At 36.2% G+C, this 16947-nt stretch overlaps 1 protein-coding gene across 7 annotated transcripts in view; it reads right to left on the bottom strand.

Moving 5' to 3' along the window:
* Window positions 1–16947, bottom strand: part of LOC310904863 (uncharacterized protein) — a 499219-nt gene that overhangs the window by 263759 nt on the left and 218513 nt on the right. For 2 of the 7 annotated variants that reach the window (XR_014588642.1, XR_014588644.1), the window contains one exon: window positions 8192–8383. The exons of the other annotated variants lie outside the window; for them this stretch is intronic. The gene's annotated coding sequence lies outside the window, so the exon portion shown is untranslated. The remainder of the gene's footprint in view (window positions 1–8191; window positions 8384–16947) is intronic. 7 annotated transcript variants of the gene reach the window in all.

Below are 16947 nucleotides of genomic sequence, written 5' to 3'. Positions count from 1 at the left end.
TGGATAAAATACTATTACTAAATGATATGCGTAATCATTCAGTGCCGCTACTACTGAAAGGTGATATTGCAGTGACATTGAGAAAATTGGATCTATTCTTCATACAATTATATAGCTACACTTTCACTCTAATGCCATTCTAATTGGAAAGGAGCACTGAAATGTGAAACTGGGTGCATTTCAATATCTAATTATCACTCACTAACTCATTCTCAAAATAGTTTTCTGGAAAAGACAGTTGCCAAGCATGCTATTTTAATTCTGAAGTCTTCACTAGTATTCTTACAGAAAACATCTTTTATTCACTATTTGCCCATATTTCAGCTATTCCACGGGGGGTGGGGGGGTGGGAAGGGGGGGGGGGTGAAGATGGACAATAAATACAAGTGTAATTTGTAATTTGGTCTTGCTACCATGGAAAAGCACTTGCATTTACCAGTCTGCCAGTCAAAAAATTGTGATCAAGAGATGTTTCCTGGGGCATGAGCTGTAAAGGGTTAAGAGATAAAACCAAATTAAATTAAAAAAGCAATATAAAGGTAGCATTTTGTACATAAAACATTTGCTAGATACAAGAATAAAAGAAGTCATTTTACTTATTACAGGTAAAATCAGCACAAAATACAATATAGAGCCATTACAGCACTTTAACAAGGTTCCTCTCAATTGGTTTTCTCTCTCAGGATTTAATGTGTTGACAATATAACACAATTTAATTTTGATAACAGAATATCTTTGGGGGGATTTAATAATGAAAAGAATCTAAAGAACCATACAAACATGAAATACGAAAGTTTTGATGCTGAGTCTGGGTTTTGTTTTTGAAAGGAATAGAAAGCTTTTACACAGCAATGCCTGTACTGACAAAGCAAAAGGATGCCCCTGCCTTCTTGTGTAAATTGTCAGCAATCACTGACTTGAAAGCTTCTTGTAACAAATCCAGCAAACAGCAGTTGGAGATCGGTGAGTCCCAAGATGCTGAAAGGTCTGAATTGCTCCAGAGCTCTGTATTTTCACCTTTAGGCTACAACTCCTCATTTGCCCTGCACATTAAATTTATTATTTTGCTTTATTCTCTCCCCAAAAACACAATTTAATTTAAAAACAAAATTATTTTCATTACCTAATGAAAAGGCTGTATCAGGAGGTGACAGGAAGAGCAACTTTGAGACATTAGGTTATCGACACCAGGCATCCAAAACACGATCTAAACATGCTCCTTTCTGATAGATGCTAATTTGTAATTACATGGTCTTTAAAGACAGGGAGCACTGCAGAAAGCTTCTCCAAAGATCACTACTATATATCATCTTATGCAGTACAGAAAAGATGGCAAAAAGAAAAAAGAGAAACCACTAATTTCTTCAAGTTCAATATGCATCGATATCTGCAGCCAAGTAGAACTCCTGTGAGATGGGCACAGTCCGGGACCTTTCATACGTGCAAGCTGTCGGTTAGATAAATGGGACCGGAATGAATCAGGACTCCTTTGCATGTTCTTGCCACTTTACCATCCAAAGCTGTCATTGTGTGTAACACGGTATAACACCAGTGCTGATATATCTGCCATGGGGTCAGGGTAACAGTTAATAATCATCACTGATTTGAAGCTAACACTTCGCAAAAATACCTGTGTAAACATACTCGTAATCTTTCCTATACATTGAACAGAAAGCTCTGTCACAAGAGCTACATAACTTACATGCAGATATCTTAAAAATATGTCGACATTCATTTTCAGAAAAGTTCTAAAATTCATCTGTGAAGTTAAACAAGCTATTAATTTCACTCAGGAAGGTTTCTCTGAGCCTGGGAATTCAGGAAGGGTTCACCTATGTTGTACTCTTATTCTTGCAATACTGGAATTGTTTTTGTTTTTAAGCAATCTTGTTATATTTTTTAATCTCAGCCTCACTTGGTGTCATCTGCAAACTTAATAAACATCCTAGTAGCCCCAAACCCTGGGCAGACTGCCTGGAAAGCACATTGATTCCTATTCAATACAGCCATTAAAAACTATCCTTCAATTACAGTTGCTCTAGAACTTTACATGTGGCTTTTGGAACCTCAGTCATCCTCTCTAACTTTCTACATATAGTTATGAATGGCTCCAAGATTTTCTACCTGGTGCTCTAAGTGACCTAGAGAAAACATCTGTGGGCCTAATTATTTTGACAACATCCACAAGACAGATCCTAACATTATCTGTAGATCTTCTACCTTGACTTCTTGCTTATTTTGATCATATGATTAAAACACCTTTTGGTGAAAACCAAGACAAAAAGTAGATTTCAGCCTTCTAGGCAGCGTCTTCTATTATTTCTCCTTCCCTGTTAAGCAGTAAAATAACTGATTACTTGGTTATTGACATACAGTGTTTTCTTTGAATGTTTTATGCTCCTGGCTGGTTGGTTCTTCTTGGCTTTTCTTACATTTTCCCTACATGATTTACTACTCTATGATAGTTCTCCTTAGCAACTTGACCTAGTTTCCACTTTCTATACAATTCTTTCTTGAGGTTTAAGCCCCTGAAGAGTTCATGATTTAGCTAACCTTCACATTATGACAGCTAGTGTATGTGGCCTTGCTAGAAAGTCTCTCAGGAATTGACAATTATCTTTGATTTCTTTTCTCTTGTACTGACACAGAATCTATACTAGTATCCTAAGGATTTTAAGTATCCCTTCTTTAAGTTCAGTATTTTTAATTTGTTCTTATCTCTGTCTGTCTTTCTCTGCATCGGAAACTTCAACATTTCATAAAATTTGTGACACAGCCCATGCTTCACTTTTGCATTTTCACCTGTCCACTTTTAGTGGTAACAATGCAATCTATGAGCCTCCCTTTAATTCCTTCTTCACTTCTAAAAACTTGAAAGCTGTCTGCAAACACTTGAAGCAGATAGTGGGCCATCTGGATTCCTTCCCAGCAGAGAGGCGGGTAGTTCATGACCCACCTTAGCGCACTTTCTGCCCTTTTGAAATATAAGATACTGAGAGACCTGATAGAGTCTCTAGATCTATCTTTTCTACATTCTGTTCATCAGAGAAGTGTGTGCCAAATATCTTTATATAATTAATCCTTTTATCCATTTTTCCCCAACAGCTTAATTTCCTTGCCTCAGTTACTGTTTTGTTTATAGTTTCTTTGATATATAAGGCAAAACTTCTTTTTTTTTTCTCACGAATAATTCACGTCTATCTACATTTTCAGTATGACATATGTAAAAACTTCCCTCTAGCCCCATAATCCTTGTGTTATAGTACTCAAGACACATATGCCTTTGGCATATGACATAAGAACTATCAGAAGCACCAAGAAGCTGAAGGATAACTCGGAAAATAAATATTGAAGACTAATTCAGCCCTCTGTCCTAGCATATAGTGAAATGATAAGGTTGCTTTGCTACAGCTGGACAGAATGAGAACATTGCTGACAGATGGATACTAAAAGAAAAGTGCTAAGAATGGCTAACTGTCCTAAACTGATGAAAAAGATTTAAGAATCACAGTCTGTTGCCTAAGTTCAGACTGCTGAGTGATTCTAATAAAGATTGTTCAACTATTCTATTAGATAACATACAGTCAGTTCTTAGAAGAAAAAAAAAAAAAAAGCATACCAAAATCCCACCAAATCCCACCACAACTTTATACTTTTACTGTTCTTACACAATACACATCAAGTAATTTATGCCATTGACAATCTTTAGTATTTCAAATGGGATAGCAGCACAATGAAGGAAAAAACAAATTAAGTAACCACTTCCTTCATATAAGATCTGATTTTTCATGGAAAATATTATAACTGTGGATCTGCGCAGAAAGGAATACAAAATGAAATAGAAGAATATTTCATCCTTTTTTGGATAACAAGAATGCCTTGCTCAGTAAAAATATATCACCATATTTCTCATTTCTTTTCAAAGTTTAAAAATAAGTTCTTAGAGGAAATATAACCTTAAGCTACATAGATTAAGCTTTTCCATGTGTAGCAACCGCCAGCCAAAAGTAAGAGGAAGGGAAATTCATACTTGAGCAAAAGGCCAGAAATAAAGACATGCTCTTTAACACACCCGGGAAAGCTTGTTCTGACCATCCATATTAGGATGACATTCATTTTAAGAGAATTTCATAAACTAAGATAACACAGTTATCAGTTGCCAGCAGGGGCAAGATTCATTTCACTTAGCTTTAGACATCTCCTATGCAGATGTCTCCAGTTAAGCTAATCACACAGGGATCTCTTTAGAGCTCGATTTGAAAATATCTGCATGTTTATAGGATCAATTCATCTGATCTATTTTAGATGTGTACTTCTGAATGAGGTGAACCATGTCCCTAATTCACCTATTGACTATAAAAGGAATCAAGACAACAAGCTCATTTTGGACAGCTACTAAATACCCTAAATACCACTGTAGTCCAAGGCTATGTCATTTCATAAAAGAAAATAAGAGCCTTAAAAGGCTCTGGAAGAAGCTGGTTTTCTTGCAACAAGAATACCACAGCCAAGGACTTAAATCACACAGTAGTTAGTTTATTTTGAACAAAATAAATAGGGTTCAAATAAATAGGGTTAATAGGTTCAAATAAAAATAAATAGGGTTCAAAGCCCTAATAGACATCAAAACCTTAATAAGAATCTTCTATTCAAAAATGTTTCTTTTTAAAGTAATGCTAGACAAGTGTTGAAGCGTTAAAGGTTTGTCAAAAATATTCAGCAATTTAGTCACTGATTTTCAATCAGAGTGTATATCTTTTCTGTACTTACAAGAAATAAATAAATGGAGAATTCAACAACCAATTTTCCCAATCCACTCTATACATAAATGCATGAACATAGCCTGGAATCTATTTTAATCTGTGGTATGCAAACAGTACTAATGTTGCTAATGCATATGATACTTAGTCTGCCTTTACTCCAGCAAATAAATTAAAGTTAGAACTTTTTGCCAAGAGTAGCCACAGAAGTATTACGATGCCTGACAAAGTATTTGATACTGTTAATGTTACAGACAAAAACTCAGGAGCACCTGATAGCTCACCTAAAGAAACAACTTGGAAATTTTTGTACTTATCTATGTTTTCTCTGCATTCGCTCAAGCTAGAACTAAACATATTTATTCTCAGTTTTAGATGGCTATTAGATATTCAGTCAATAACATCTATGGTAAAATCCAATACTGGAATATAAGGCTGCAGATGAAGTTTAAATTATTTTTGTTTAATCACAGACATACTGTGAACAGTAATGCTAACTGACTTGCAGTGTTTGTCTCAGAAGTTTGCTTTACCAAAATTACCTTGTTACTAGAGGTGATGAATGAACTCTCACAACTTATATAAATACCCATTGATTATACAACAACCCAAAAGAGAAAACTAAAGTATCAATACTATACTTATTAATCATAGATTCACTAGCCTGCAGATTATGGAAATGCTCTGCCTTTATCAAGTTAGCCAATGTTAACATGAGCTTCTTTAGAAAGCTCACATTTTTCTGTGAAGTTTCAATGAACAAAAAAGCTAAGGGGCTTTGACTTGACAACAACATATTGACATATTTATTCATCTTCTTTTCACGTATCCTGTGGTATCCTTGGAAATATCAGCCCTCCCCTCAGGATTCATACACTGCACTGTGAAATCCAGTGTATACCCTATCATCTTAATAGGTCTAGACTCAACTATTAACTGCTTTAGCCCAAAGGATGACAGGGGATTTGACAACCTCATATGTTACATGAGAGAAGTCTGCTATGAGACTAATGAGCTACACTGGTACATTTCCATTTCCTACTACTTCTTCTGATTGCAACAAGCCATCTTTTTTCACCAAAATGGAAACATCCCTCTAAGTTCTATATAAATATAAACCACCTGTATGGAAGCAACTAGAAGATTAATGTATATTTAAGAAATCAGCCAGGAAAGACCAGTTCACTTTCTAATTTAATTATTTAAGTTGCATTATTTACCCTAGCACTCTATTAATACTAAGATCATTGAGCAGAAGTTTATCCATAATAGGATATAATTTACTATTAATCATCTAGTCTAACTTTGCTTTGGCATTTTGCCAGTGTAAGTAAATCCCCTCAAAAATAATGCTCATCCAAATCTGTGCTTTTAACATACCCAAATAATTCACATTAAGAGCAACATCACAAGAGAAAATAGTAATGAGAACTCTCTATATCAGCAACCTCCATAGAGAGGCTAACAGCAAGTTTCTGAACTCTTGATACTCATATGTAATAGTGAGTTTATATCAAGCAGCATCTAGAGGATGTTACAAAAACCATGTTCAAAAGCAAAACTGGATTAACACCATATATCCAGAATATAATTTTGAAAAGTCTTAATCCGTACAATCAGAGAAAGTACGGTGCCTGTACAATCACAGGCCTCATAAAAAAACAATAACTCTTAAACATCACAATTTAATTTTTAAGATTATCTCATAATTTTGTAGACAATATCTCTAAGTCAAAAATTGTGAGGTTATTTACTGAGCCATGCTTTTGCAGAAATTTACTCTCACCTTCCTCAGCTGCTTAATGAGTGATTGGAAAGGACAGGGAATCAGTTGCTCACCATTATTCATTGCAAAAAGTAGTCCAGCAAGCTCATAAATAGCAGATAAATCATTTTACTGATGTGGTTAGGATAAGTTAATATGTGAAAATGCTTTAGCTCCCCTCCTCCTATCCCCCCGTACCCTGAGAGAGGTGACAAGTGTCCAAATAAGAACATTTCTCAAGTTTAGCTACAAAGCTACACTTTACCAGCCCGTCCCTTGGCAGTTCTGTATTTTGCTTAAGTAGCCTTGCCTCCTTTGAACTTTGCTCGTGAAGAAATTGCAAGTCAGACTGGCAACCAAAGAATCATAGAACCACAGAACAGCTCAGGTTGGAAGGGACCTTAAACATCATCTAGATCATCCTACCCCCCCGTCATAGGCGGGAATGCCAATATACAAGAAAGAAATATAAATTGCATATATATATATATATATATATATGCAATATATAAGAAAGACTTAAATTATAAATATGAGACATGGAAGAATACCAACCATTCCACATTTGAGTAGTTTTAGGATATTTTTCAGCAGAAGCCTATATTTTAAAAGCTATTTATGTTTTATTCTTTTTTTTTTTCCCTAAACTAGGCCCAAGCAGCATCTTTTATGTATCTATAAGAGTCTCAACAGTAATGTTAACATCTTATTTCTTCCTATCTTACAGATCTCTTACAGCTCTCTTCTAAATAGAAAATGACCTCTCTGTACCCTGAAAGTCACAGGTTAAATTTATTTATAATTGTTTGGAATTAATATTTCACGAGAATACATCATTCAATAAACCTTGTGTCTTTTTCTTTCTGTAGAATATCAATGGAAGATTTTAATCTCTATAAATTGTCATTTGAATCTATTATATTAAAATACTTAAAAATCAATTGAGTGTATTTACCAATCGTGCAGTTTTGCTTAGTCAAGCCCTTTAGTATACTTTCTGTTCCCTGACTGGTTGACTGTGTTAGCAAAAGCATTACACTCAAAATATGGTTGCCGGAACAGAATATTGTTGTCGGGATCCAGAAAATGTAGATGTTTCTGCAGACACACACATATAAAAGACTCAATTCTTAGGGAAAACCAGATTTGAGAATTTTTTGAATATAATTTAGGCATATTATTCTGAAAGGTCAAATGCACATTCCTGTTTCTTTCATTGTTATCACAGTACTATTAAAAAATACTATTCCAGTGTTATTTATTTATTTATTAGAATCTCTGTATTCCCATAAAGTTGCTGTATCATTCTATAATAATACCATTACTGCATTAGAGACCTATGCACAAGCTTCATTCTGTATGAAATACTTCCATTTGTTTATGGGAGCCAGATATTCCAGCTTTTAACAAGAAAAACATCTAGGATAGAGCCAGTACCAAGCACTACTATATTCCTTTCTATACAATTTCCTTCTATACAATTTGATTTTAAATACCTATTCTGTAGTTCCAAAAAACTTTTCATATATTTTTTTTAAATCAATTAATCAATTAATCAATTAATTTTGTGAAGTAAAAACTAGCAAATAATTGTGACCTGTCGAATTTGGAACAGCCTCCCTGACACATTGAACTGCATCTATACATACAACTTGCCAGTTCTTACCTGTTTTCAACTTCAGGTCAGTCATTAAAAAAATTCAATTTGGTAAAATAATGATGAGGTTTTGGATAATCCTCCCCATGTGTTAGGGAACATAACTGAAAAACAGCTTGCCTGGAGCTTCAGACTTCCTCCTCAAAAGCGCAAAATTTCTAAAAATGTGAACTACTGAAACAGCAAGTTGAAAGGCACTACCTATAAAAAGGACAAAATAAAATGTTTGATACAATGAGTGTTTAGCATCTGGAACACATAAGATAATTTTGAAGCTGATAATTTAGCATTAAGGTAGTACACACACACACACACACACACACAAACAACCTATATGAGAATAACTCAGTATATAATAGCAAAAAAACAGACAACATAAATATCTCTGAAAAAGAGCCTTACAGTAACTGGTAAGAAAAAAGACAAAAAAACAAAAAAACAAAAAAACAAAACAAACAGTTATTTAGGAGTTAATAATTAAGATTTTATTTTATAAAAGTATGCCTCATTTTCTTTTTGAGCTGACTGAGGTCTAATGATATTGACCACAGGTCAGTAATATAAACCAGTGTTTGGTCTGAGGCATCAGGCTTAGAATCCTAAACCCTCCTACCAAGAAAGCAGGTCCCTGCAGTTGTCAGGTTTTCATTCCATGTCAGTTCCTTTGTCAGTAGAACATATTAGGTTCACTCATTGCACCTGAACACCAAGCTGAAACATGAAATATTCACACATTTCCTAATAAAAAAGGCCTGACAGGTGATTCGTGTTTGTTTCCTTTGCGTCTGAAATAAGAGAATCACAGAATTGTTTGTGCTGGAAAGGACCATAAAGATCATCTAATTCCAACCCCATTGCCATGGGCAGGGACACCTTCCACTATACCAGGTTGCTCACAAGTTGAGCACAACAGTGTCCACAGCAGCTCCTACAAACACCAGATTTACATGTTAGCTCTGCAAGGGAAAGTTTTTAGCAGAGGAATGAAACAACAGACTTGATCTAACTGATTTAAACTGCCTAAAGACACTTTCCAACTGAGTTTAAAAGGCATCACTCATTCAAAAGAGCATAATAAGTAGAGTGCAAGGCTTATTATTAAAGTTTAGGCTGTACAGTTGGAAGACTTTTGTTGTTGTTGTTAAATATCATCTGCATAGTATATTTCATTGCCTATCATGCTTGAATCAATACTCACCCTTTCTGAAAATAGTTTTTTGTTGCATTGACAAACCAGTTATTACCAAATGAGGTATTGCTTTTGTACTCTCGTGTCTTCTGTTATACAGCTGTTCTTTATGTATTTTACCAATCAGTTTTGGGTCTGAATTCTCGCCAGACAACTTTCTTTCCTTTGACAGAGACAGCAATGTAAAACACTTTGCAGCCCCATAATTTCTACAACTGTTAGTTATACTTCACTCATTTAAGTTCAAAAAGATAACCTCTTCAGCAGAGGTACAGTAGGACAAGTCCTTTACCTCTGCAAATAAATATGGTTGTATTGTTTAAACTTATCAAAGTCATTATCTAGAAAGATCCTTCTTTCCTTCCTTCCTTCCAAACAAACAAAAAAATTAAATTCATTAAAATAATAATTCAGGAGAATCAGTAAAAATTGAACCTTGGCTCATATTGGAGACCTAGTAGGAATGCTCTCAAAGCAAGTCAGACAACATAAATAAGTACATGGAACTAATCTGTTCTCTTTTTGCTTGTGATAGTTCAAAAAAATGGACAGCTTTGCTTCATCCAGAAATGCTGAAATAGTAGCACTTGAACTCTTCTCTCTATGGAAAGTTGCTGCTTGCCTTTGGGAAATCTAGATGGGAAATAAGATGAGATGCAATCTGGAAAAGAGGAATTGATTTATTTTTGTCTATGAGGGGATAGAAATCCTGCCAATTAAAGAACGTGAACTGAAGAGGAATTTTACTTTCTCTTTATGCTGACTTAAAGCATTTACATTTCAGGCTAGCCATAAATGTACATTAGATATGATTTCCTGAGCTATTCTTAACAGGAAAAGTAAGAAACTATATGTTCACTCCTGTATTTTTACTCTACTGACAGCTCTTCCAAAACATTTGTGAATGTCCTGCTGCAGTTTGTACCTGGTACTGCAGCTTCCAGACACTTGCTGAGTCAGTGGTAATGATGCTTACACAGGTACCAGGAAGCTTTACTTAGCTAGAGTTAAGGACAGTGTGGGTACTTTGGATGACAGAGGACAGCCACACAATAACTGGTATAGCTCTTAGGGAGGCCTTTCTGTCAGCCTTGAATTTTACCTCACATCATCTTAGGCAAATGCTTTTTATTTAGGTTTTCAAATATTTGTATTTTAAATATTTATATTTTAAATATTTATTTTTCTTATCAGTGGTCTCTACAGTCTAAATTTAGAAAACTGAGCTTCTGTTTTCAATTGTTTCAGTTCCTTAAGTACACATTAGTTGGTGCTTACATGACCATGCAAACCTCACCCCAATTCCTTGTTCCAGCCAATTCTAGAGTGCAATTCTGCAGAGTGGCAGACTGAGATCTGTTGCATCTTCCACTGGGTTTCTTGGTTGAAGTGGCAATCTGGGAATCAAGAATCCTAAAACTGCTGCTTAACTTAGGTGAAGTTATGACATGACTACTTATTAGTAGTTACCACCTCACTGTTTCAGAGCTGCTTATAGGATTGTCTGAAAGAGATAATGGGGTTGTAAGTAAAATTGCCAAAGAGTTTCCTAAAGCAATTGCCTTGTTTCTGGACAGCTATCTTCTTCTAGACTCTACGGAAATTATGCAAACCTTTCAGTTTTCAAGTATAACCTACTGCAGATAACTAAAACTAGCAGAAGTTTCCATCAAAGACTAACTTCTGTTTCAGGAAGGCCCAGAGACACAAGCTGTTTGAGACTAAGAGAATAAAATTCTGAGAAAGCATCAGTGTATGCTTGTCCTGTCCTTATGGGCATCTGCTACTAATAAATCAGAGGCAGTATGCGGGGCCACACAAAGGTTGGCTGGTTGGCTATACTTACATAAGCAAGAGAACAAGAAAATTTAGGATCGATTTTCTAATCCTAATTTATATCCCTAACCCATTACTTTTTTCTGTTTCTAAATGCAATCCACTTTTTGGCATCATTTAGCTGATGATTTTAATAACTTGACTGGATAGCAACCATGCACAGTTAATGACAGAATTTAAATTATGTTTCATTTCAGAAATCATTTATAGTGACACCACTGTTAGCTAGTTTCAAATGACATAATTTGTTTGTATCCCAATTCATACTCTAGCCATTACAAAATCATGGTTTTCATCTTCTAATAACATTGCTTATATCAGGGAACAAATTCATGTTTCAAATAATTTAGCGTTCAAACCTTACCAAGCTCTTCATCTCAACATTGAGTACCATCATTTGTAGACATTTTGTGCTAACACAAAAAATTGGTAGTGACCAATTTTCTTTTTCCTTTTTTTTTTTCCACTTCCTTTAATTCTGATGCCAATAGACCTACTAATAGAATTTTCCTGACCCTTCAGTGGGGCAGGATCTTTACAGGGATGCCACACAAGAGACTCTTCTGGATGATTTCAGTTGTGGCTCAGTCTCTATAACTGGGAAAGAATTTTTCTCACAAAGAATAGGCTATAAAAATCCTTACAGTCCATTTTAAATGAAGAAGTGCTTTCTTTGAAGCCAATGACTATCCCAACCAGTTGTTTATTTTAAAATAATAATCATGAAAATATTAATTTTTATCCTTTAACAATCCCATTTTCAGCAAGCAGCCTTCACTTACATGTGGGCAACTCTATTCTTGTAAATACAGGTGAACACAATTTTGCAGTATTAATCCTTACATGCTAGACTTGTTCCTGTGCAAATTCATCCTCTCCTCATTAAGAAGGTCTATTTTATTAATTGGTATGTCTGTAGACACAATAACAGTGTGCAGGCAGGAGCGTATGATTGTTGTGGTTTAACCCAGCTGGCAGCTAAACACCACACAGCCATTCGCTCACCCTCCCCCCTCCCTCTCTGGGATGGGGGAGAGAAACGGGAAAGTGAAGCCTGTGGGTTGAGATAAAGACAGTTTATTAAGACAGGAAAATGATAATAATAATAATAGTATTAATAATAATAATGTGTACGAAACGAGTGATGCACAATGCAATTGCTCACCACCTGCTGACCGATGACCAACCTATCCCCGAGCAGCCAGCCCCCCCACCCCGGCCAGCCACCCCTATATATTGTTTAGCATGATGTCAGATGGTATGGAATACCCCTTTGGCCAGTTTGGGTCAGCTGTCCTGGATCTGTCCCCTCCCAGCTCCTGCTGCACCCCCAGCCTGCGCGCTGGCAGGACAGAGCGAGAAGCCGAAAAGGCCTTGGCCTGGTGTAAGCACTGCTCTGCAACAATTAAAACATCAGCATGTTATCAGCGCTCTTCTCATCCTAATCCAAAACATAGCACCCTACCAGCTACTAGGAGGAAAATTAACTCTATCCTAACTGAAACCAGGACAATTATTTAAGTTATGCTCCCACAAGTACAGGCTGGACAGAATTTTAAAGGAATTCCAGAGTAAATGAGTTGCAAGATTCTGATTTAAATCAAACTACTGTAAGAGATCTATTCTGCTGTTTTTGTTGTTGTTGTTGTTGTTGTTTTGTTTTACCTTTTTAAGTGCAGTACAGTGGCCTGGGGAAAAGACAGCCTATTAACTGCCTTTGTCTGGTTGCAGGACTTTGGCCTTTCTTAAGAGCAGACTGCAGTTTTCAGATGGTAACCGATCTTTACAGCATGTGCTTAAGACTGCGAGACAGTTTGGAATTGCTTCTGATTTCACATAGACTACACCAGCAGAGGTGCACTTCCATGACTTTGAGAAGTTATGTTATTTTCCATCACTGTAGCTGAGGAGAGTGTCAGCCTGCCCTTCACTGTCCCCTTGCTCTCTCACCTAGTTCTTGCAGGATGCTTCTGTCTATTAGAATCCTTGGGCAAAGGCAGCAAAACAGTGCTTTTACAGGGGTATTAGAATAGCCATAAATTCTCCCACAAACCAAACCAAACCTTGATTAACACCATTTTTAAGTCAAGAAATACGGACAGGAAATTCAAAATTCTGTGTCCAAACCTCTCAGGGCCCTACCTTCCCTCTATCACAGTGCTCCTGCTTGACTACTTTCCTTTCAGTCTGTCAAGACTCAAGCTACTTAGAATGTTGTGCCCTAACATAGCTGTCCTGAAATTCATTTTGATCATGTTACCTTTTGGATTAAGAAGCCTCATCGACCTCTTTTTTTTTTTTTTTTTTTTTAAGAGCAAGGATACGATTTAATAGTTTTACTTATTATCTTCAAGGTACTTCAAGCCTCTCATCCATGTTATTTATAGGAACTGATCGATGCCTATGTTCCATCTTGGAGCTTATGCTCAGCCTCAGATTACTGTCTGCCTTGACTCCTCGCCCTTCTCTGTAAAAATTCAAACATTCTTCACTTTGGCTCCTGTACCTTGTGGTTCTTGCCAGGAACCTATACCAGCAAGCACTGTATAGCAAAAATTAGACGCGTTTAATTGTTTTGCCAAGCTGGGACATAAGTTTCTGTGCAACTTCAGGAAATACCTAAATTAGCAAGTACGGCAGGCCAGCAGAAGTGCTTCTGTGGATTGCAACAACTGTTCCCAGGACTCAGCATTGCACCACGTGAGTCATAAATTTACTTTGGACTAGATTTAATCTGATCCCATAGATTTAATGTTCATTAGGATTTGGAGTAAAATAGGTGCATTTCTGGAACATTTTTCAATCCAGTTTCATTGGAGAGGCATCTGAGTGCACTCCACAGCCATCCTCCAGTGCAAACCAAAGCATACTCAATGGGGACAACCAGGAGATTCCTCTTCCAAAGTGAGCTTCTGAGTCAAACTAAAACACTAACATAGATGTGCCTTCAAACTCCCCACTGTAGGGAGGAATCATTAACACTTTCTTTTCCTATGTTTTTGGCAAATTTTCTCCATGCAGGTGAAGATTCCAGAAGTAATTATTATACTGTCAACTTTATAATACAGAGATTGGGCTCTTATGCTTCCAGGTTGTTTTTAGGATATGCAATGCAATGCCAGGCAGGCACTGTCTCCAGTTACAAATTGGTAAAATACTTAGCACAAAATGAAATGATGAAGTCTGCTCTAGGATCCTACTTCAATGGCTACAATTTAGATTTAACAGAAACTGCACAACTGGCTATCTGGATGCACCATTACTTCAGCTAGTGTAAGGTGTCCTGATTTACGGAAAATGGAGAAATGCAGCTAGAGCAATTTGCACTAGAAATGTTAGTCTTTTCGGAACCATAAAGTAATCCATGGCATAATATACATTTTAAGTAGCTTGACAGTGACTTTCCATTTATCCCCAAATATTTGATTACTTTATGGATATCTTCACAATGTTGTCAAATATATATATATATATATATATAAAACACCCCAGTTCCCCATCATTTGCCCATGCTTAGAACTCAATCATAACCTCACAGATGTGTAAATCAGGAGAGAATATGAAGAAACCGTTACTGTGTCTTCACCATTATCAACCAATTAACTGCCTGAAGGAGAAACGTAAGCACCTGTACTTGGAAAGGGGGAAAGAAGAGATAGCATATTTGTTCTATTATCAGAACAAACAATGAGTGAAATAAAGCAAGAACAGAACCAGAAAAGAATTTACATTTACACTTGCTTTTTTCTTCCTTACTGAATAGATATATATTCCATCAAGGTATCAAATTTTCCAACTGATATGTTTTGGTTTTGGTCAGAAAAACAGTGAATGTGATGGCTGGAAGGTTTATCTGACAATAGCACAATCACTTTTTATTACCTTACAGGCACCTGACTACTAAAGTAATATTGTTGTTGTTCTATAAAATATAAATTTCTATATATTCAGTATACGTACATCATGACTGAGACAGGAAAAGCCTGATGTTTCTTTATGTAACATATGCAGATTGTTCAAGATTTTACACAGCAAAATCCTTTATGTGATGTATATGTCGTCAGGTTTCTAATAAAAACTACGATATAATTTTGGCTTCTGAACTGTTGGCCTGAAATAATAGGCAGCTCCCTAACTCCATCCCTTACAGAGCAGTTTCTCTGCTTTCTTTGTGCCTGTCTGAAGTAGGCAGAATAAGGCCAAGTCCACTAAAGAAGATAACATTTATAGATTAGCCAGAGGGAATTATGGTTGTGGTGCTTCCTGTATTTGAGAGATTTTGCCTATCCTGTACCCAGCATACTCAGCTGGTGCTTTCACAAGCTGATACTCATACAGTTTCACTAGTGGATTATGATTTTTTCTGTCCTTCTCCCCCTTGCAGTGGTTCACAGTTAAGCCTCATTTACTAAAGCCAGCATGCTTCAATGGTGACAGTGACTGAGGCACGGTTTTGGGGTTCCAGCCCTCGTTGGCACTTCAGAGAGGCCTGACTCTGAAACAGTTATATTAATGTATCCACCCACAACCATCACAGCTTTATAAATGCCTCAGAGTGGAAAGCCAAGAACCATCACCAGCAAAGTCACTAATAATTTTTTGAAGATCTTGCTGTAATTCCTTGAGCCAAATCACAAAATCATTACTCAGGTAAAACTTATTGGAATGGACATAAAAACTGACCATATAATAATCGATAAGAGAACTACTCGTAAATCATGTATATGGTAAGTAGTGAGTTCTTTAAAGTATGTGATTTTAATTGGACTCTTAAATGATGTAAGTAATGCTCTTCAAAGAAGATAAAAAGCTATTGTGGATAACAAGATAGAAACCCACTACAATTTAAGATGCTAGCACACCCACACCACACTACAAGTATGAGAGAGAGGGTGAATTGCTTTAAGAATAAGACTGATGAGAAGGAAGTGACATTTCAGTATGATTCATAGCTTATTCAATTTCAGTGAGTGGTGGGCTGCTCCTTCTGAAAGTCTTCAGCTCTGAGAAGGAAAAAAATATTTGAAGAGAAACATTCCATGCTCCAGTTTTTATATAAGATCAATACAGTAAAATCATCCAAGATAACTGGAAACAGGCCACATTGTTGTTTAACTTGATGGCAACGTATTATGGTGAGTGCATATATAAGCACACTATTTGCATAAGCACACAATTCACATAACTGGGGGATGTGTGTATATAGAAATGTGCACACACACAAATCAATAAGCACATAAAGGATTTCCAGAATGTGCAGCCCAATCTGCATTGCAGAATATCTTAACAACAGTTCCAACTCTTCATTCTGTAATAAGAGATTTATGGTGCTCTAAATCCCATTTATTTTTTTTATCTGAATCAACCTGCTCATCCCTTGCTGCTCTGCCTCCCAAATCAAATTCAGTTGGTTCTCCCTAGCTGTCTGAATGTTTTCTTTGATTGAGTGATGTTATTTCTAGAAAAAACACTCAAATCAATTTAATGCAAATTCCTTTTCACGTCCTGGTTGACCCATCAGGACATCGACAATAATAGATTGAAGTAGTTACTTCCTGAGGCAGATGACTCATTGAGTGCTTAGTAATCAATTTTCATCGTTGTGACTGCATAATCTGTCTTTGGGGTTCTGTTACATATCGTGACTAGAATGCTACAAAATCCTGGATTGTTTGATACAGAAAATGAATGGTGAGCCATCAGCCATTCAGCCATTTTAAATTGCACAAACAGCCACAAC

Source organism: Anser anser (assembly GCF_964211835.1).
Source record: "Anser anser genome assembly, chromosome: 10".
Taxonomy (NCBI): domain Eukaryota; kingdom Metazoa; phylum Chordata; class Aves; order Anseriformes; family Anatidae; genus Anser; species Anser anser.
The sequence above is the reverse complement of the archived record's forward strand: the minus strand, read 5'-3'. Positions and strand labels throughout refer to the sequence as shown.